Consider the following 23,316-nt stretch of genomic DNA (forward strand, 5'->3'; position numbering starts at 1 on the left):
TCACAGGTACCAGCGTGACATACAACGCCATGAAATATCCATAACTCTAGCGAAGTTACCGCCAAGAATTCTCTGGTAATACTGAAACATGAAAGAAGGATAAAAACATTTTCCAAAATTCTGGCAAAGCTTCCTCTCACCGCTAATAAATTCTGCCCCCGGTATGATTCACCGGCCGCTCTAAGAGGTACACAACTCTGCGCCCTCCGGGAGCTGGAAAATGATGGTTTTCTACAGACGCATTAAGGCCCAGATACATATGGAATGGTAATTGGGCAGTCGTTCTTATGGTGGAGTGCAGTATATCATTGTCTTACGTCGCGTCGTTTCGATAAATTTTTGCGTGGTGTCTGAAAACAATCATAACGTGGATGGCCGTAGCTCGATCACAAAATAGACTAATATCATCTTGTCTTGCATTCATGCTCCCTTGTATTATTTACTGTATATAACGACCCATGAAACACCAGACTGAAAGGAATTAAGCTTCCTATATCGATCACGTTGGTTTATACGAGTCCTGGCAGAGAAGGACTCCTGCCTGAATACATTAGGTAGGTGTGGGTGATAGATGGGTCACCAGTCTGGCTCCGAGTTCAGAAGAGATTCAGTTCCTTAACTCTGCCCCCCCCCCCTCTCTAACTGGTGTTCTATTATAATCACACTATGATTTGATTCCCATTTGGATGTTGATTTCTATATACAATTAAGAGTCATACAGTTAGACACGTTCTTAGAAGGAAATTTCAGTAAACATACACTTGAGAATCAGTAGTGAGGGACCGTCTGTACACGCTATGACCCAGTACATGAACACTACCGTTTACTATATACACCTATAGTCATTCATACTCTTCGTTGGGTTTATGTATGAGTGTGTAGTTTTATTTAAATATGAGTGTGTATGCCCACTACGGATGTACAGCTACACAAACATTCTCAGAAAGGTCTTAGCCTCACACACTCTTACATACACTTAAGATCGTCCACACACAAATAACCTCTCATTAAGACCACAATGACCCCAATCCTAACAAGTACATTTTGATTATCTGAACACTCTAGTGAACCAGAGACCCATGAGAGTTCTGTTATCTACCGAGGCGACATATTTTTCACCCGGGGAATATTATCTCTAGAGTCTGTATACTTCCTCTCCCAGAAAAAATTATATATATATATATATATATATATATATATATATATATATATATATATATATATATATATATATATATATATATATATATATATATATATATATATATATATATATTCTTAAGAGGTTGTGGCAATACTGGGAGTGTGGGAGTGTCAAGAGTTGCCTAAGACTTTGAAATGAACTTATAAGGTTAAAAGGGAAGGTTAAAAGGAACACGAGAGAAAGAAAGATTCAGGAGTTGTTTTTACATCAATATTCAAGATAAAAAACATACCCTTGAACGATATGTTACGTGTTCTCAAAGCGATATACCTCAGCGATATATTCCGTGTTCATTAGTGTTACTTATGCGTTAGGTAGCCCTATACCCTGTGTTTACTGACTGTTTTACTGATTTTTTTTCTCTCTTGAGGGAGGTTTTCAAATACGTAATGTTATACTCTGCCGGGAATGCGCACAAATGAATTCGTCAAACTCAAATAACAGCTTTGACGACTCCATTTCTCGGGTCACTTTAAACTAACCTGATGTTCGGAACTCCTCTTCTGACTTGCTGCCCCGAATGTTTAAAAAAATGGGCGTATAGGCTACCCATACCCATAAGAAAAAGATACCTTCGTGCCCATAAGCAATACATCGATACTAATTCATAACTTTTCATCCACCAAAAGCTATATATATATACATATAGCCATCCATACCCTTAAAGCTATACCTTCGTGCCCTGGGGCTATATTTCCCTGCTCTGTCGTATAGTGAGCGAGCAGAGCCGGGAACAAAGGCGATCAAGATAGCTTTGTGTGTCGGTGGGAGGGAGGAGGGAGGGTTTGTGGAGGGAGAGAAGGAGGGACATAGATGGAGGGAGGAAGGGAGGAACGGAAAGAGAGATGGAGGGAAGGAAGGGGGATAGATGAAAGGGGAGAGGGAGGGAAGGTTGTGGAGGGAGGAAGGGAGGGAACCGAGGCTTGTGGAGCGAGGGAAGTAGGGTTATAGATAGATAAGAGGGAGGGGGGAATGAGAGAGGGAAGGAGGGAATGAGAGAGGGAAGGAGGGAATGAGAGAGGAAAGGAGGGAAGGAGGTAGGCAACGATTTCTTATCATTTGTGTTAAGTGATGGGCTTATGAGTTAATTCTTAGATGAGACTTTGAGGAGTCGAGATTATTTAGGGAGAATTGAAGGTAGTTGGCGAGGAATTAGAAGTATGGTGAAGGAGGAGGTAGAGGAATCATAGAGGAGGTGTAAAGGAAGTGGAGGTGTCGTGAAGGAGATGAAAAAGGAATAGAGAAGATGAAGTTGTTGTGGAGGAGTAGAAAGAACAGAAGGAGGAGGGATTGTCCACATAAGAAGAAAGATAAAAGAATGAAGGGAAAAGGAGGTAAGGTAAAGTAGTTGCTGATAAATAGGAGATGTATAAAAAGTCTTTGTGATGTTGAGAACTAAAGATAAATATTACACGAGATTGAATAAAATGATAAGAAAATCAAAGGAGTTAATCTATTATATCTTGAAGGTGTTAGCTAACCTTGGACACCTGAAGCAGCTAATAAATACATTGATGTAGTTGAGAAGAAAGAGAAAAAGGTAGATAGGGAGACAGAGAAGGAAGCAGATAAGGAAAGAAAATTAAATAAGATAGATGTTGATTAGAGAGAAATAAGTAGAGAATTGGGTAGATAGGGAGAGAGAGAGAGAGGGAGGGAGAGGGAGAGAGAGAGGGGGGGGGAGGGGGGGAGGGAGAGAGAGAGAGAGAATGATAAATAGGGAGTGAGAAAAGGACCCAAGACCTCATAAAATTAACTATAATATCAATTCCTTAAATAAATATTAATATTAATCTGTTTTTCTCTCCAACCTTACAAACAAACACTAACTTAAATCATGATTCAATTACCCCAAATAATACATATGTAAAATAATTTATTCCTATTTTCGGCATAGATAAATGTAACTAAAAAAAATAAAAAATAAATAAATACATAGAGAATTCGGATATTCGGAACAATAATCAAATACATCAAATACATAACAAAATGAAAGTCGGATATTCGGGACAAATCATCGGATATTCGGTAACCATCAATATATTAAACATATCCATACAAATCAGAAGGTGGATATTCGGTGCAGTCATCAATACATACAAAAATAACAAATAAAATATTAGGAAACAAGATATTCAGTATAATCATAATACGATCAGGCGTCCCATAACCTACCAAATTTATTGCCCACATTCGTAACTAACATGAATTTCCCGTACACAATCGTAGCGGAAATTTATTTACGAGTACACTGCACTGAAAATCGCATTAAAAGCGCAGTTGCAAGCGGTTTTACATTAGCGGTAAAATACAATCATACTCCATTTGAAATTCCACGGGAAAGCAAACCCAGCCGACCGTCTTGCTTGCCTCATTGGCTTAGCTGCTGCCAACTTTTTTTTAGGGGTCGGGGAGGAGGCAGGGATTAAGGTTTGTCACTGTCTATGTGTCTGCGTCTGCCTGTCTGTCTGTGTCTGCCTGTCTGAGTTTGTCTGTCTGTCTGTGTTTGTTTGTCTCTTGTCTGTCGGTCTCCAGGTTTCGTCGGTTCTTCTCGTGGAAATGACTTCAGATTAGATTAGATTAGATTACTCTCTCTCTCTCTCTCTCTCTCTCTCTCTCATAAACACACGGAGATACAGAAACGCAACACTCAGACCACCAACACGCTCATCCTGGCACCACTAAACCCTGACCCTGCGCCACTTACACCCCATTAGGATGATCGCTGATTTTGAGCTGTGACACTGACCTTGTTTCAACACTTTGACTCATTCTTGCACCATATAAACTGCCTGAACAGAACTTCCACAACATATACTGTCTTGAGCACGACTTTGAACCTAACCAGGTGATCTTGAGCTAATAATTCCCAACAAGTTTCACCACAATTTATAAACTCGTTGTAGAGATGTTAACATACTGACAATTATGGACCAATTTTAATGACCTCATTTCCCGGGAGCGTGGGATGAAAATGGTAACAAATAAAGATCATAACATTAAAATATGCCAAGAGATTTAGTCAAAAAGATAAATAATACCTCAAGGCTGTGGACTCCTCTATCGCCCCTTTATCTTATTAAAAGTAACACCACAATGTTTGTTGCTGTTATTTGATGATCATATATCGTTATGTTTGAGCATGTGCAATTCCATGATCATATACTTGTATGAGTAGGTCTAACACTATATGTATATGCTGTATATATACATAAATATATACAAAATATACAATCCATATAAACATGAAATCATACATACACACCCCACACCCGACACACACGGACACGAACACAGAAACAACATCAGATTTCACAAAATTCTATTAAAATTCTCGACTGATAATTTATCAGGAGAGACAGTGGCACCACACACACGTAAACAATGAAGGAATAACTAAAAGGGATTTTCTGGACATGAACTGGAATGGCTTGTTAAACCAGTTTTGCGGTGCGTTAACCCTTCACATCCCTCACTTAAATAAATATGTACATCTTAAATAAAGCTCGCTAACATGCAAATGTCAGACAAAGTGAATGTAGCTTACCATACCAGAGACGTATGTTCAAGTGAAGCAAGGCTTGGAATATGTATATATATATATATATATATGTATATATATATATATGTATGTATATATATATATATATATATATATATATATATATATATATATATATATATATATATATATATATATATATATATATATATATATATATATATATCTTGATAAAATCACACGTTTTCATTGTGGATCTACATGGAATATATATATATATATATGTAATACACTCGTACCATATGGGCCAAAATACTAAAATACTATAGAGGGCAATATCTGAGAACTTTACCTATTGATGGTTATGCAAATGATGCTTTTATGGATAGCAATAAATACGTATGTCAACATAACACGGAAACATTAACTATTATATATATATATATATATATATATATATATATATATATATATATATATATATATATATATATATATATATATATATATATATATATAAGGCCAGCAACAGGAAGACAACATACCACACACGTACATGCGTGTTATCTCCGAGTTACACTACACCATCGCTCGCTCCCCAGACTTTATCTCCCATCTCTTCTCCCTTGCCTTCTCCTCCTGACTCTATCTCTCTATCTCCATGCCTCCACCGCCATTTCCATAAACCGTTTCCAGTACACGTAAAGGTGGTCTCCATGTACCTTTGCCGGGGACTTCCACCTCCTCTTGCCCAGCCTGTGTATGATATCTAATGTAACATAATTTATCCCTTATTCTGCTTCATCATTCTTTCTTCCGCAATGTCTTCATTCCATTTTTTTTAGGACCCTTTACAGTCATTATTTTTTCTCTTTTCTTTAGCGATTGTAAGTATTCTCAATATTCATCATTCTTTCTTTTTAAGTAAACCTTCATTTATATGAGTAATTACACAACTGTAATACCTTAAAGCCTCTTAGTAATCACGATCCATTTTCTTTATAATTATATTTCCATCTTTCATAACATTTTACCCTACGATGATTCCCACTCTTATCTTCCTCACACCCGTCACCCATTTCTTCATCCTTAAAGGTCATTCATTCCAGTCAATTAAGATTTTTTTTTGTCATCAATTCGTCTTTTCATTCTCGGTCGTGTGATTACAATCTTTCTTTCTTCTTATATTAATGATGTTTGAAAATATTCCTAAGCTATTATTTTTTGCCCTTCTGTGTACCCTGAAAATAATTAATGGCTATGACAATGAAAAGCTTTCTGTGTCAATTTATCCGCGGCATTCCATCCTCCGTTTAATTATCCCATTTCCTCTTAGCCTCAAATTTACTGTCCACATTCCATTTCCTACTTTCGCGGCGTCGTTTCCTCCTGTCTCTCGCTATCTGTATAACACCGTGTAGTCTCTTACACCAACTGAAGACTCTCTCTCTCACTCTCTCTCTCTCTCTCTCTCTCTCTCTCTCTCTCTCTCTCTCTCTCTCTCTCTCTCTCTCTCTCTTTCACTTACTCTTCTTCTACACTTACCCCTTACTCTTCTATTTATTCCGTTTTTTCTGGTCACAATTTTCTTAATTGAAATCTCCCTTTCCTCACGATTATGTTGTTAGTCTTATATTTTCATTTTTCATTCAGGTTTCCCTTTTCTGTGATTATGTTTTTATTGTCTGCTGTCCTTATTTCCTCGTTTCATTTAATTTATGTAAATTTTCTTCTAATGATGTTATTTCCTTTAAGTCTTTTCACATTATCTCCATGTTTACATTTGTGCTTTTATTTTATTTATTTTCCTCTATTTGCACTATTATTTGTCACTATTTATTCACTATGGGTCAACAATATCCATATAACACCTGGTATGACACACACACGAGCACATACACTACACCAGCGGCCGCGGGAGGAGGAGTAACAACAATATCGACAGGTGAGTCTTCGTGAGGGGCGGAAGTAGTGACGCAATACCTTGGGGTGGTTCTCTTCTCGGCAGCCGCTAGTTAGATCACCAACTATTGATAAAGTTAATTGCATCCTCCACAGCACTGGCAACACAAACAACCCATACAGAGCTTATGTAGTGTTCGTTTTTATATTTTTCCCCGCGGCAATCCGACAATGAGAACTAGGGAACGTAGCAGTAAAGAGTAATGAGATGGAAATAAACTAGAGATTAATTCGACAAGAAGGTGTAGAAGAACCAAAGGGCCATCACAATTAATAGCCGACACTAACAGGAGCCACAAAAGAAGTGGTACAGTCATCTCTTCCAGCGCCACCACCAACATCAACAGGTGCAAGACAGACGGGTTAACATTAGCCTTAAACGTCAGTAGTGTGACATTTATCGTTACAAAGAACATTAACATGACCATCAGTGACAGTTACATCATCATCAATGTCAAGGGTAATATCATCATGGAAAACAACATCGTCACCACCACTAACACGTCGACAACCTCCATCAAACATCATCGCCATCCTCACCACCAACCCACCAACTCGCCGACAATCTCCATCAAAAACACTCCCCATCACCCATATCCCCACCGAGACCCACCTGACGCTCCATCACCAGCAGCAGCATCACCACTTCCACAAGTCGTTCCGTCCCGTCCCCCACACACCGTGCCTTTTACCCCTCTCCTCACCACCGCTCCTCCCCTACCAGCCAGCCCTCATCCCCTCTTACTACCCCACCTACCTCCTCTCTCCCCCCCCCCTCTCCCTCCCTCTACTCGCCTGCCAAAGCGGGATCTCTCCTAGGCGACGTTACGACTCTGAGACTGCCCACTTTGGCCGCCATGATTGTCGTTGCAGCCACTTTACTACCAATCACCCCGTCCGCAACCACTCTAAACGTCGTGTTACCTGAAGGGGGCACTGCCGACGGAGTTTAGCCCGCAGATGGTGGGCCGAATACCGCCGGTGGAAACACATGGACCCTTTGATGCTTTCCGCCTGTTGATGCGACGGCAAGTGTGAGGGAAAAGAAGGAGAAGAAAGTGGAGGTGGAGGAGATAGTGGTGGTGTTGGTGTTGGAGGAGAGAAGGTCGTAGAGGAAGGGGAACTGGGTTATGAGGGGACTGTGTGAGAGAAAGAGAGTGAGAGAGGGGGAAATTTTTTGATACGAGGTTGTTGTAGGAAAAGAATATAGGGCTGGGCGCTCTTGATGTCATGTGAGCGCGGAAGGTGAATTGCATATTTTCCGTGTAAGATCGTTTTTATAACATTTTTTTTATTCAATTGTAAACTCTGCTGCTCGCTTATTTATGTATATTACGGGTTTCTTTATCTATGAATTTATTTACAGAAGGAGGATTTTGTTTCTTGTTATGGACAATTAAATAAAGACTAAGGATATTGAATTTATTAATATATAGAAACGCAGTTATACCGGATTTTTTTTTCTCTTCATTCTGCGAGACATTTTGTTCTCTTATTCCAACATACATTAACATTTTTTCATACACGACTTATATCACATTAGTTTTCTTTTACAATCGATATTGATTTTTTTACTCAGTTACACGGGTTGGGTATGGCTGCTCCGGTTATTACGCTCACCGGATACACGGAATAATGACCATACATGCAAATACCAATCAATGGTTTCCGCTCTATCCCATCATTAGTGCGACCTACCCAACCATACAACACCACTCCTCCCTCTACCATACTCCCATAGCTTCTCTCGTCAAATTTGCGCCAATCGTGTGTCCCGTACTGTGAAAATTTTACACCCTGAAAATACGCGACTACTTCCTGTATCAGCGCATTACATCAGCGACTGTTATGTGGTACGATGAATAACACTCTCCTTGACGTCCTCTTGACAGTGTAATGTGGTAAAGTACAAGGGTATGCAACACAATCCTTTCTAATTTCAATCGTAAATTTGAACCGCTTTTTAACTCTCCACTAATGCTCCTCAACTTCTTCACTCAGCCCTTTCTCATGCCCCTCCCTCACACTTCTCTCTCCCAGCCCCTCCCTCACACCTCACTCACCTGTACCCCACCCCCATTCTCCCCTTCATTCCCCCACCCCGGCGCACACAACCCCTTCTTCAACCCCCCAGTACATCTACCTCCCCCCGCCAACCATCCAGGACCACCGGTGCGTGACCTTGATATATCAGGTAATTGCCTGACTTACATCAGCTCGGTAACACTCGGCATGATCACCACCTGTCTGGGGTAGGTGTGGGGGGTAGCTGGGTGGGGGAGTAGAGGGGTGGGGGATAGAGAGACAGGGAGAAATACAATGTTATACTAAGACAGACATAACTGAACAATTAAACAGGTAAACCGACGGAGGTACAGGTGAATAACAGACGTAGAAAATACGTACAAAACGCAAATAAATGAAAGCAAATAAAAAATCGAATATACCGTATCTGTAGCCGCTCCCCTGAAGAAAGAAGTCAAAGATTTTTTTTTTTGTATTCTGCGAGCGAAAGCTATAAAGGCCTGAAGGTGTTAGGCCTAGGTAAGAAACTTCTGTTATTTCTCCGCCATTAGACGTCTAATTACAAGGCTCCCCGCAGGTGTTACGAGTACCCTGAATTATATCGCAGACCCACCAGCGATCACCTGAGTATAGGGTTAGGGGGTGGGGAAGGTGGGAGGGGGAAGGTGGAATGCTGGAGACGGGTGGTTGAGGTGAGGTTCGGGGTGGAGGGGGTAGGCAGCTGATGGAGAGGATAAGACTTGATTGTGTGTCTTCCTGGATTCGTATGTAACAATCGAGGCTCCACCCTGACAGCATAATGGAAGGGTAGTGTGTGATCAAAAGAGGAGGAGGAGGATCTCTTGCCTGTGGACTCGCTGACAAGTTGGCACACAAGAGTAGTTGTTGGTGTTTAAGGCGATGGATGAAGGAGGCTTTTACGCTTTTTTCTTCTTTTTCTTCGCTCTTTCTTATTATTCTACTCCTTTTGTGGTCTTTACCCTGAGCTAGAAACCATTCAAGTCTTTGTTTTTCTTGTTCGGCCGTGTTGTGGAGTTACCGGTATATATTATTCATGGCAGCCGTTCTTATGTCTCGATACAGCCTTTGATCCTAAACTCCCCTATCAAGTTCCATTGACATCCATCCTTATCTAGACTGGTATATAGCTTCCACCTAATCTCTGTAAATTCGCTAACTGAATTTCAAGCATATACAACCCTCCCCCCACCACACACACACACGTAGTTACTAATCATAAACAAGTACACCTGGTCGTCTTCTCCACCTCGGCCACATAAGGAAAAAATAACCACAGGTATCACCCCACACGTTCCATATTTTATGTATAGTGTACGCTGTTAAATTGGTCCTGACTGTGCACTTTACTGTACCGGAACATATGCCCGTTATATAATCTCCCTCGTTGTTTACACTGTACACTTGGCTGCATCAGAACACACACACACACACACACTCACACCCGTTACACGTCCTTCGTCGTACAGGAAGCCACGATTATCAACGTATCGTTACCTTGTCTCTGCATACAAATAATGCGTTATGTTGCCCTGGTGGTGAGAGGCGGCGCCCACTGAACTGAGGAAGTTTGATAACGTTGACTCTGGTACTTCTTCATCTGGTGGCTACAGTTTATTATTCCAAAGCAGCAAGTATTACGTGTTCATTCGGACTGAATCATTAGTGCATTATCATCTCCATTGTAATTCCGTTTTAATATTAAGACCTAAATTTTCTTTATCTCTATATCTGTTATGTATTATGCAACAGGTGATACGGAGTAATTGAATGCATCTCTAGGGTAAGACGTAACGAGAAACTTAATATTAGTGTCTGTTTTACCTTAGATTATATTTGAGAGCGTTAAGAGATGTGAAGACAAATCAAGAATAAATAAGAGCGGGAGAAAATAAAGAAAACAAATAGAAGTAATAATTATCTACCGAGTGAGAAGTGTAACAATGCACCAAGATCACCATCAAATATAAACACAAAGCCATGAGGACCAGTTTTTTTTTCCTTTGCGTGTTTGATTTTATCGGATTCCAGCAAAATGGGTCGTGACGAACGTACCCGAGGGCAGAAGAGGTGGGTGTGGGACGGGTGGGTGAGGGAGGGGATGGGTGGTGATGTGGGAGAAGGGGAAGGGGATATGAAAGAGGGTAGGGAAAGAGAGATGTAGAGGGAAGGGAAAGGTAGGAGAGGGAAGGGAAAGGTAGGAGAGGAAAGGGAAGGTGGAGAGGGAAAGGAAGGTAGGAGAGGGAAAGGAAGGTAGGAGAGGGAAGGGGAGGAGGAGAGGGAAGGGGAGGTGGAGAGGGAAGGGGAGGTGGAGAGGGAAGGGGAGGTGGAGAGGGAAGGGGAGGTGGAGAGGGAAGGGGAGGTGGAGAGGGAAGGAGAGGAGGAGAGGGAAGGAGAGGAGGAGGGAGGTTCTAACGACGTCGATGATGACTGGTCTCTGCCAACCACTCTCACTCACCATCCGGACCCTCTCAACCAGCCAAGTATGAAGCGGAATTCAAGCAACGAAGCACCATAAAGCACTTGAGCACAATCACGACGTCATTGATTCGACATTATGGGTTTTCTATCTGAATCACGTGAAATAATGGATTTGGGACCACCCCCCACCCACCACCAAAAGGAGGAGAAAGAGAAGTCACCACATACATTCCAGCAGCAACCATAACTCACCCTGGGAAAAAAAGGAGAGCCTCGCCCTTCATGACGTTTCCAGGAATCATTCGCAGTTCCAGGGATAGTCTTCTGTGTTCCCATTGTCCCTTCCGTGCTGTCCCTTTGTCTTTTCACTGTGCACTTAACTGCCTACACACTCTCCTCACTCAACGTTAACTCCTGCATTCCCTTTACCCCCTTTTATCCTCCTTTCATTCCTAATTTTTAATCCCTCCTTTGTACTTCCTCATTCAGCCTCATCTTTGCTGTCTTCATCCTTCCCAATTCTTCCTTTCGCTTCTCATTCACCCACGTGTTTCCTTCCCTCCCTCGGGTAACCAGCTGCTCCACACAGGGGTTCACTGACACCTTAGGAGAAAGATGTGTCACTGGGCAAATTAGATGTTGGTCATAATTACAAGTACTCCTGAGATGAGTCCTGTTAGATGTTACAAGTTCACCTCTAATTTCTCATTCCTCTCTCTCTCTCTCTCTCTCTCTCTCTCTCTCTCTCTCTCTCTCTCATCACTATCTCAATATTCACCTGCATCAAATCACTTCCTTCCGCTTTGGTTTTATTTCCGTTTCCTCCACCTGCCCCCCCTCCCATTCTTTCCTCATCTTCCTCACCTATCTCCTCATCCCCCTCTCCCCTCTATCTCCTCATCTTCCTCTTCCTCATCCTCTTTTTTCTCCTCCTCTTACCCCACTGTTCTCCCCCACACTCCTTAAGGTCCAGAGAATCACTGGAATCAATTACGACCGAACAATCAAAAAGCCATGAGTCTCCACGTCTAGACAGAGGCAACGACCACCACTCTGATGGGCAGTCAAACAGACTGACCAACTGGCCCCCAATCAAGACTGTCAATCAGGGCATCACATCAGTCCAAGGTTGAGTGGGGTTCGCGAAGCTGGACTGGGTGTGGCCTTCCCTTACCATGAGATATCGAACCCGTTGTTTCATCTCTAACATGGAAAGTGAACACCTCAGCCAACACGTGTATGAGGCTTCTGAGCGTTGGTGTAGGACAATGCAGGTAAATACTACGATGACTGAATGGCGAGAGTGAAATTAGTTTAATATAACATTTTCAGTCGATGTGTTATATACTTCTGGTTGATTTATTTTAATTTTCTCTCGTGTGTGTGTGTGTGTGTGTGTGTGTGTGTGCGTGTGCGTGTGCGTGTATGTGTGTGTGTGTGTGTGTGTGTGTGTACTTGAGCGTGTGTGTACTTGTGCGTGTATATGAGAGAGAGAAAGAAAGAAAGAAAGAAAGAAAGAGAGAGAGAGAGAGAGAGAGAGAGAGAGAGAGAGAGAGAGAGAGAGAGAGAGAGAGAGAGAGAGAGAGAGAGAGAGAGAGAGAGAGAGTATGTCCTTGCATGAGTGCGTGTCAGTCCGTATCGATGTAAACCTATACTTCTATATACTTTCATAACAACAATACCAGTCACCATCGTAAATATAATGACAATCAGATATTTTCTCCAGACTCTTAACCACAAAGTTAGGTATATATACATTACAGGTTAAGTAACTTCCAAGCGGTGACATAGTAATAACAGAGTCGGTCCCTCAACATAAAATTTACCACAAACGTATTTAAAAACATCACTCACTCTGTTACTAAATACATTGTAAATATCTATCTCTATATATTTTTCCATTCAAAACCGGATCATCAAAATTTAAAACCCTTAATAAGAAAATGAAAAATGCATTGTCTCGGTGAAACTAACAGACAGACAGACAGACAGACAGACATCTGGCCGTTAAATAAATAATACTATAGAGAAATGAAGATGAATTACAGGGTAGCGTACGTGAGGCGATGTTGATGACCGATAATAAGCCAGTTACTATAATTATATCCCAGCTGATTTGCATGTGATATGAAGTCAATTGAGAGGCCATCCGGACAAGGCAAGATACGAACACAACGACCCACTTGTAAACAATAAGTGGGGGACAAAATTACACCCATCCCCTCCCTCATCAATCATGTTGAGCTACGTGATTAATCTTACGATCTCAACCTGTGTTAAGTATATATGTATGTATGTATGTATGTGCCTTTATATATTATATTATATATATATATATTACGTGGGTGGGGTCTTGAAATAGGAAGTGTTTAATAGACTTGATTACAACACGGGAGAGAAATGTCATAGTAGATAATGATACGTAATAAATTAAGTACTTCCGTTCTGTGTCCAGCGGGTATTCCTGGAGTGTTTTTTAATGTTGTTTTAACACTCTACTTTGTTGTCTATTCATTGTCCTATTTCATTCAATTACCTTTTTTCGTCCTCTCATATCCGCTACACGTTTATTAAATCCGATAAGTATGACTGGTTGGTAATTAGGTCAAGAATGACTTCACGGATACTATCAGTGTTCTTAATTAGTACTAACATGTCCTAGACCCTGGGGTGAGATCTGCTGTAAAACGTAATCCCTTGAGCTCTAATTTACAGCTAATGTTTTTGTTATTACAATATTAAATAATTCAAGGCAGGTGTTATGAGAATCTTCAGTGTCATGCCAGTGTTAAGAAATTGATTTATTATTATTATTATTATTATTATTATTATTATTATTATTATTATTATTATTATTATTATGTATTTGTAAAAACATTAAATGACTATACGGCGAATTTTTTTGGACAAAACTACAGGATAAGTCTTATAAGAAATCTCTGGACAGAATCAATGATAAACAGCTGGACAAAAGTTATGTAAATCCAGAAGATAAAACTTACGCAAATTAAAAAAAAAATAAATAAAAAATATGAAAAAATATAATATAAAAATAAAATAAAAATAACGTAAATAAAACCTATGGATAAAACTATAAAGAATTGATAAAAAAAATCCTTCGACAATACTCCCATAATAAAAACCCTTGAAACAGGAAGAAAACTAAGGGAAAACTCTTAAAACGTGATAGAAATTATAAAAGTTTTACCGAGTTCTTTTTAGCGGTATGGGAGTGTGACCAAAATGATAGCAGCGTCAGGAAGAGAGCTGGTATCACTATCTTTCTCTGCCTCTCTGTCTGTTTGTCTTTATGTCTTGCTCTCTCTCGCTCTCTCTCTCGCTCTACCACAAGCCAAGGTCACTAGGTCAATGGTGCGTAGTAGCCCCTTACTCATCCATTCATCCTTCTATTCTTCCCCTTATATTCTCAATTTCTTTTTTGGATTTTTTTTTTCATCTCCTCGCTGTTATTTTTTATTTTGCACCGTCTATTATTATTATTATTATTATTATTATTATTATTATTATTATCATTATTATTATTATTATTATTTATTTATTTTTTTTACCTATTGTTCTTTATTATCTTCCTTCTCACCCTCTATAGAAACACTTACAGCTTCAATCATCTTTTAACTCTATTTGATCACGAAGGTTTATCAACATTACCAATACATAAAAAAGACAACAATAACACGAAGCTCAAAACAAAATAAAATCCCCAATATCAAAATCAAATTAAATCCCGAACACCGTATTAAAAAGAAAAAAAGTTAACCCAAAAAATCCTCCCAAACACTCGACCCCCATCACTGGTCCGGGACGGAAACCAACCAACCTCTTCCTTCCTTCTTCCTCCTCCTCCTCCACCTTACCCCCTTCCCCTCACTCTAGCCTCCCAGCCCCTCCTCTTCCCGTGATACACCAGAGAAGACGAAGGCCGTATCTAGACCACTTCCGCCCGTCGTTACGTCAAGTTGGACACTCACGGAGAGATTCCGCTACCATCCAGGTGACAAGGCAATGAGGGAACTTGGGAGAGCAAGATTCTCCATGAGGGGGGGAAAAGTGGCCCTAAGGAGGTATAAGGAAGACGAGGCTGAGACGAGATGGAAGGAAGCAAAAGAGGACAGGGGAGAGGATTTACTTACTCGTTCCCAGGGATGTTTGGGTGTTCCGCGAGCCGTGAACCATTTTGCGGAATGATGAAACTCTGCGAAATAGAATCGCTAGGGAGTGTCGGGGAGGAGGGGAAGGGCAAGGGGGAACTGGAGGAGGGAGGACGGGGACGGGACGGGATGAGGGTAGAGGGAGGTAGGGAGGACAGGACAGGAGGAGGAAGAGGAGGAGACAAGTAAAGTTTGTTGAGAAGGAGATTTACTCTTAAGGGGACGTAGAAGGAGATCTTACTGAGTGGAAAAAGAGCAGAGGAGGAGGAGGGGAGCGGTAAGGTAGGTGATGCACTGTCAACACTAGTTAGCAAGTTGTTGTGGCTGGTTGGTCTGAAAGAGTCTTGGTGTGAGTTTTACTTTTAGGAAGGTTGTCGAGGAAAGACTTGTGAGATACTTTAATGTACTCACAAGAAGCTTAAACTCGAATGACTGTACCTTACATTATATTCATACCAAACTTTATACGTAATCTAAAATAATCCTGTGATAAATTTCCCTCGGTGAGAATTAAACATTTGAGTAAGCAACACAAGGGAAGGAACGTCGTATAAAACTTAAACAATTACTATGTATTGATGGGGGTGACGTGGCGTAGCACACTTTTACCCCTGTAATGTAATGCTGTGCCCGGTATTATTATGTAAGTCTCGTATATAATTGCCTAGAATAAAACTCCATTATTAATAGATAGAGTTATGTCACATTACTGTTCAGTATATTTTAACGTGTATGCAGAATGTATATAAATTTGATAACATATCAGTTGGACAAGGTGCAGAAGCTTCATCTTATCATTAAGAAAAGTGACACAGGTAATTGGATGACAACAAAAGACGTAAGATAAAAAAAAACAGGAACCCCAACTATAATCTCTTTTTTTTAAATAACTATACAATAGATAAATAAATGCATAAATATCAACAACAACAAATGGATAAATATATGTATGATACGTAGTTTTATCCATTCATACACTATAACACACAAAACTTGACGGACTCAATACGTGCATTTCCTCATGTTCAGGGATTTGTGCCTCATGGATAAGTCGAGGATTAACGAAATACATCAGCTCCTTGGTGGGAGTTTTCAAGGGATTTATTCTCATAAATTTATCAGGGTGTGCGAGGAGAGAATGAGGGATTTGTGTAAGCGGTGCAGGCTAGGGTTGGAACACGTAGGGCTGGGTAGGGGAGCCCTGAGGTCTAAGAGCAGTAGACCGTAGGATAAACGACAATGGTCTCAGGGTGTTTCATGGTGTGCTTTAGAGATGTGTATGAGTGAACACCTCATTTATGTTTATGAATTTATTTACACGTAATGGGATGGGAAATACATGCGACACACATACACACACACATATACATACTACATAAAACAAACACCCACTCCCACACCCACTCCACACCCGAATCCCACCCCACACCCACCTCCCACCCACTCCCACCCACCCCTACATCCTAACTACGGGCCATGAACGAAAAAAAAAAACGTTGGGAGGGAGGGAGGGAGGGAGGCTAGGCCGCGCGACCACGACGAAGAAGGAGCCAAGTCGGTCAGATTTCGAGTTAAGTAATGAAGGGGCTGAATATATTTGAATCCTTTATCTGGGCGAGTTCGATGAGCTTGGGAAAGGGGAAGGCAGGGGGAGGAGGAGGAGGAGGGATAGAAGATGTATGGATGGAGGAAGGTTAGACAGGGTGGAGGGGTGAGGGAAGAGGGAGGAGTAAACAGAAGGGGAGGAAAGTAGGAGTGAGATGGATAGGAAAGGAGAGGGAGGAGCGAGGTAGAAGGAGACGGAGGAATAAATGAAGATGGGGAAATGAAGATCGAATTCAACAAATGTAAGAAGAGAGAAAGATTGAAACGTATATGATGGATAGATGGGAGGAGGAATAACTACGGGAATAATGGAAGAACGTAATGAAATACTAAGAGCAAACAAACAATTTTAAGGAAGAGAAAACGAAAGAAATGAAAGAGCTAAAGAAAGGAGAAGAAGCAACAAACAAAGAAAAGGGACCGTGGGGGTGGGGTGGGGTGGGGTGTGGTGGTGGGGTTTTAAATGAGGTGAGGTGTGTGAGTGCGTTCTAAATCCCTGAATCCCGCCACTTGATTTTCAGAACAGATGTGGGTAGGTTAGGTACTCGTTGTTTTCTTTAATTCCGAGTTGTGTTTACGACAGTGTGGGGTCAAGTTAATTGGATCTTCGTTTGAAAACCTCGTCTTACGTCACAATTACGCCCCTCTGGCAGGAACAAAAACAACTCCAGCAAGGGGGAAAAACCCACCAATTATAGACAAACTCAGAAGTATCGCCGGGATAAACGGGAACACGAAAGGTAAATGGAACACTTTTAACAGTAGTCTTTTTTCACCTGAACACACTTGTTATTCATTGATTATTATCCGGTTATTCATTAATCCTCATCGCCAACCTACCATAGTTTATACATAACTTAACCTCAATGTCATTACTTCTGTCAGTCATTCATAATAAGCACTCGAGTTATTGTATTTATTACATCTAACAGAAGCGGGAAAAAATCGCTCTTACGTTAAGCTAATGAAGCATTTTAAAGTGACTAATTCCTAATATTTATAACAAATTTCACTCGTGAGAAAAATTCATTATAGCATTTTTAAACTTTCGACAGCAAGGAGATAAACCAATTTAATCCTCAATGAGTATTTTCTAATCAAATAATATTCCCTCAAAATAACATGATTGAATACTTTACACACAAACAAAGTATAAGTACAATCCAGACAATTAATAAATCCTGAAACCTCTGTTATTTACGCTTCTTGTGAATGAACCTCCACCTTCATTAACTTCATTAACGCTTCCAAAAACGGCCCTCAGTCCTTGAACTTATTTTAAATTTTCAAGTGTTACTCGACAGATCAAAAGTCGACAGAACTCTCACACTTGAAGACCTTTCGGTAAAACTTTCCCTAAAATTCCCGGCGATTCAGGGATTCCCGAGAACTGAAGAATTCCTACGAGTCTTCCAGAGACCTCCAAACCTTCTCTTGGTTCGCCAGAAACATCGTAGCCTCTACTAGCTGCCTCAGGAAGTACTTTGGGATTAATTGCTCTTATAGGACCTTATATTCAAGAGGTTCTTATTGCTATACCCCTTGAGCTCTGTTATGTAACATTCTATAATAATCCCCAGAGGTTCTTTACAACGTTATACCTGGCCTATGGAAGCTTTAAAGTGTTCTTCTGTATCTCCTAGAGCTTTTAAGAGCCATCTCTTACAGAATCCCAAAGAATCATCTGAAGTTCAAATGATTCTTTTTCATCTTTTAAGAATGCTTCCAAGAAACTCTTAAGAATCCTCTCGTAAAATCCAGGTTGATAATTTTTTTTGAAAACCATCAAGAGGTCTCCCACGGTGACCAAGAGTTCCTACAGGACCCCCATCGACGGCTGGCTAGCGGAGAGGTGAGGGGAAGGTTAGGTGGTCCGGCAGCGGGGTAATGAGATTAGGAACGGTGTTGGGATTAGGCCGCCATGCAGAAAGGAAAATTAATGTCCTACGGAATAGACTCCAGGGATCACATAGGATATCCTCTAGTGACTGTGACCCGCAGGACACTGGAGACCAAGACCTGTGTTATCTCTGCAAGTTGTCTGGTGTCTGTCCAGGGGTGCGATGGACGAACAAAACCCCATGGACTAAAATATCATAAGTTGATTTTCCCCACTGAACAAAATCGCACTGGATAAAATACCACCAGTTGACTTCCCTCCGAACAAATTCTTATCGGACAATTTCCCTATTGGACAAAATATCCCTAATAACCTTAACAAGTGGACTAAATATCAGTAATTCAACTTCTTCAAATCATCACTGTATTGTTAAAGTAGATTAAGTGATATTTCGCCCTTAAAACCAAGAACTTTACAATATAAATTCTAACCTGTAAAACACCAATCAAGACCCAAAAACACGGAGCAATTCTCAATGATGGTGCAGTATTGAGACCCAATTTATCCTCACACGTTATAAACTATCCAAACTGCTTATCAATTTTAGGAGACAGATACCTACAATAAAACAATCTAGAAACCAAATAGGAAATACTTAATTCACACACCAAAATAAAAAAGACTAAGTTTAGAGAGTCATTTAGCTCTCAGGTATATTAAATCATCCAAATTGCTCACAAATTTAAAAGAGCAAACGACGTGAATCATTCTTAATGGGGGCATAAATTCAAAGAGAGCAAACAATGGAAAAATATATTATCTCAACAGTAAACAATTGGGAGTGTGTTCAAAGGGTTCGTTAACTTGCACACTTGAGTCTGACACGACAACATGGAACAACAAGATCCACGTGTCGTCTACTGATAATATGAACATCCCCCAAACTGAACTTGATATCTGAGACGCTACTGAGACACTTCGAATTGACTTTATGAATTGTTTCTCTCGTGTTTTATTTTATGTATCATTTTCTCTTCTCTTCTCTTTCTTTTCCGTGTGGTGGTATTTCCTGCGTTTTGTGTTAGGCTCAGGGAAGGTCTTTCATTACGGTGCACTCTTTTTGTTATTTATAGATCGTTTTGGGTGTAATAACCGGCGGCGCCATTGATTTTATGATGGTTGATATTGCAACAAAAATATTGTGTTACGTCTTTAATACCAGTCGTTCGAAGGTCGTAAATTATGTGCTAATGGAATTATTACTCCCTAATGCACCTAGACCCGGGGCTATCAATTCTCCTGCGATGATATCAACCACGAGTACTACAGCTACCACAGCTACTATTATCACAACTGTAGATGCTCTTAATGGACTTTTAAATCCACAATAACTTAAAACACGTATAATGATGCGTTCAACACTCAAAACAGACACAAAATTTATCATCACAACCAATTTTCTCTACACCACCACCACCATCAGTTCAGAAACTAGAATCAATAGCTCATCAATAGCCTCAAGGTATACAGTAACAATAGCAACAGCGTCGACTCCCTAACAAATAAGGATGCCAGAGTTATAGGGTTTCTTTCAGACTACACGATACCTCTATCAATCTGAAATTCCAGTCAGTTTTTTGGGGGTGAATTAAAGAAAGCTTAATACCACCCCCAAAATCAATATTAATCGATCGACATCACTTATCGTCACTCACAGCCACTCATAACCACGATCATTTATAACTCCAACCACTACCAGTCACACCCACTCCCAACTACAACCATTCTACACCACGACCACTCACAGACACAACCATTTACAACTATGACTACTCTAAATCACCCACAGCCCGAATAACATACAATGAATAAAATCCTTAGTCCATCCAGCTTAGACAGAATGATCTGAGGACGAGGCATCCAATATTTCTCGTAACCTAGGAGCACCTACCCCGCATAGAACGATCTGGGACGGCGTCTCCCATCCCTCTCACATCCTTCACTCTAATATGACAATAAACTCTCTCGGACCTCTTCTGTTTCGGGGCTTATTTGAATATCCTTCATGGCGTGGAGGGAGGCAAAGGGTGTCGTTTGTAGCTGGGGCACGCCTGAGGGGGGCTCCTCCCTCATCGTTATCACCTACATCAGAAAGGTTCTCTTCAAGGGCACCGCTGGTTGGGTTTCACGGCTCCCTATACTCTCTGGTTCTTACTTTGTGTTGTCAGTTCGTTGCTACCTATACCCTGACATCTACTCTTTTCTCCATAATCCCTGTTCCCTCTTCTCTTTTTCCTATTCACAACAAAGTTATTGACCAGAATTCAGGACTGAGAACGAATGAAAAAGTGGGAATGAATGAAGGAGAGAATAAATAGGTGTTTGCAGAACCTTGGATCGATGCCTATAAACAAAAAAGATGAATGAAGTTATTTACATTACAAAAAGGACACTTCAGAAAATCATTACATCCTAGCACAAAAATAAGTGGGTGTCCATGTAGGTTTATCTAGCATTAACAATCGGGTGTTTAATGCTAAATAAAATAACGTTTAATGCTAAATAAAATAAAAACAAAAGACAATCACATCTGCCTGGTTTACTGCCTGAATAATTTCTGTAATAGTATGTACACGATACAGAAAAACAAGAGTAAGTGCATGAAAGAAGAGGTATTTCAGTCTGCGTGCCAGACCATATACAAAAAAAAAATTACGAAACAAACAAATGAACTTCCAAAACTAATCATGGCGTTACGCTATATGTAGCTGTAATTACGCTCCCCGCTATACAGCTAATCATTAAGTGTCACGCCATGCAACAAATTATTACATCGTGTTGTGCCAATAAGAATAATCTTTAAGGTCAACGCATGCGCAGTGTCTGCATAGGGCGCGGGTTAGGCCTACGTCAGACCTGTGATTAAGGTGATGTATGATTCAAGAGAAGAGAAGAGAAGAATGTGGAGGACATGCAACACACTATATATATATATATATATATATATATATATATATATATATATATATATATATATATATATATATATATATATATATATATATATATATATATATATATATATATATATATATATATAAAACAACGATAATTAATTGATTAGTTCCAAAAGAGAGTTTAATGTAAAAATATAAGAATAAATTCAATAAAGACAAAAAATAACAATATTCAGTAGAGATATGTGTCTCATTCTTTGAAATTTACTGTGTAAAAATACAGCTCTTGAAGACAGGAGGTTCGGATAGGCCTAAATGAATTCAATGGGGCGTAAGGGGGGTGCCGGCGGCCGGTCTGGCACAGTTTCAAAAGTGCCAGTAGAACCCACTAGACCCCATCCATCCTATTCGTCAGTGCTACAACCATCTCTAGCCACCAAAGCAAACAACAAATGACAGCTTAGTTACAGGCCTAAGACACTCGAGGAAACGCTCAAACAAGGTTAGTTGTAGTTTGAGATAATGTAATAGCAAACGAAGAACACACCTCGAGCAGTGATCTCCCGTTATGGACAAGGTTGTGACATCGCAAGCACTGATCCAGAAAAATAAATTAGTGATCATCAGCCAACGCAAAAATCTCTCTAACAGGAGAGTCGATGACGCAAAATCACCACCTGCTAGATCCAAGGTTATACAGGATGTTTGTCACAAGATTTTTAGATGTCAACGATGTAGGAGACCCTGGTCACCCCCTCTCCCTGCCACCCCCTCCTCCCCATGACAGGTGTCATTTGAACGCTCAAAATCATGTCTATTTCGACCTGTTTGATAATTGTTTTGTTTACCAAGTGACACACTCTCTCTCTCTCTCTCTCTCTCTCTCTCTCTCTCTCTCTCTCTCTCTCTCGTTCTTTCTTCCTTTCTCTCGTGCTTTCTCTCTCTTTCTTTCTTTCTTTCTTTCTTTCTTTCTTTCTTTCTTTCTTTCTTTCTCAATCACTTTCATCTAAGTATCAAAGCCACCACCCCTCTCCATGTCTCTGCATCTTGGCAATGAATCCAACAATTCATCACACACAAAAAAGAGAGCAGATCTGCCACATATATTTAGTCAGGAACTACCCATTTCTATTACTATTAAAATTAATAATTTAACCACGGGTATATATCGATGTGTGTACTCACAAATCGTAGAAATTTACTCTAGCAAAATTTTAAGTTGGGAAGGTCACATCTCAACGTACTTTTGAGAACTAACCAAAATGATGAGTTCATGACCTTTGTTTAGTCTGTGTGTGTATGAGGGAGGACGAGGAAGGGTCATATCTGAAAGTCATTCAAAGGTTACGAATATTGATTTATGAAGGGAGTGGTCGTACACTGAGAATTCCAAAAGAATCCAGATTTCCTCGACAGCTCACGCGCTCACACACACACACATACACACGTACATTTATGGATAAAAGATGTCCTACACGCCACTACACACACACACACACACGCTATCCACATGCTTGATTTACTGGAATATCTTAAGAGCATACGTTTTCTGTGCCATTATACCTTCCAACCCCCTAACCCTCCCCCTTCAAGCTGTCACACACACACACACA

This window comes from Homarus americanus, unplaced genomic scaffold, assembly GCF_018991925.1.
Source record: "Homarus americanus isolate GMGI-L3 unplaced genomic scaffold, GMGI_Hamer_2.0 scaffold36734, whole genome shotgun sequence".
NCBI classification, from domain to species: Eukaryota; Metazoa; Arthropoda; class Malacostraca; order Decapoda; family Nephropidae; genus Homarus; species Homarus americanus.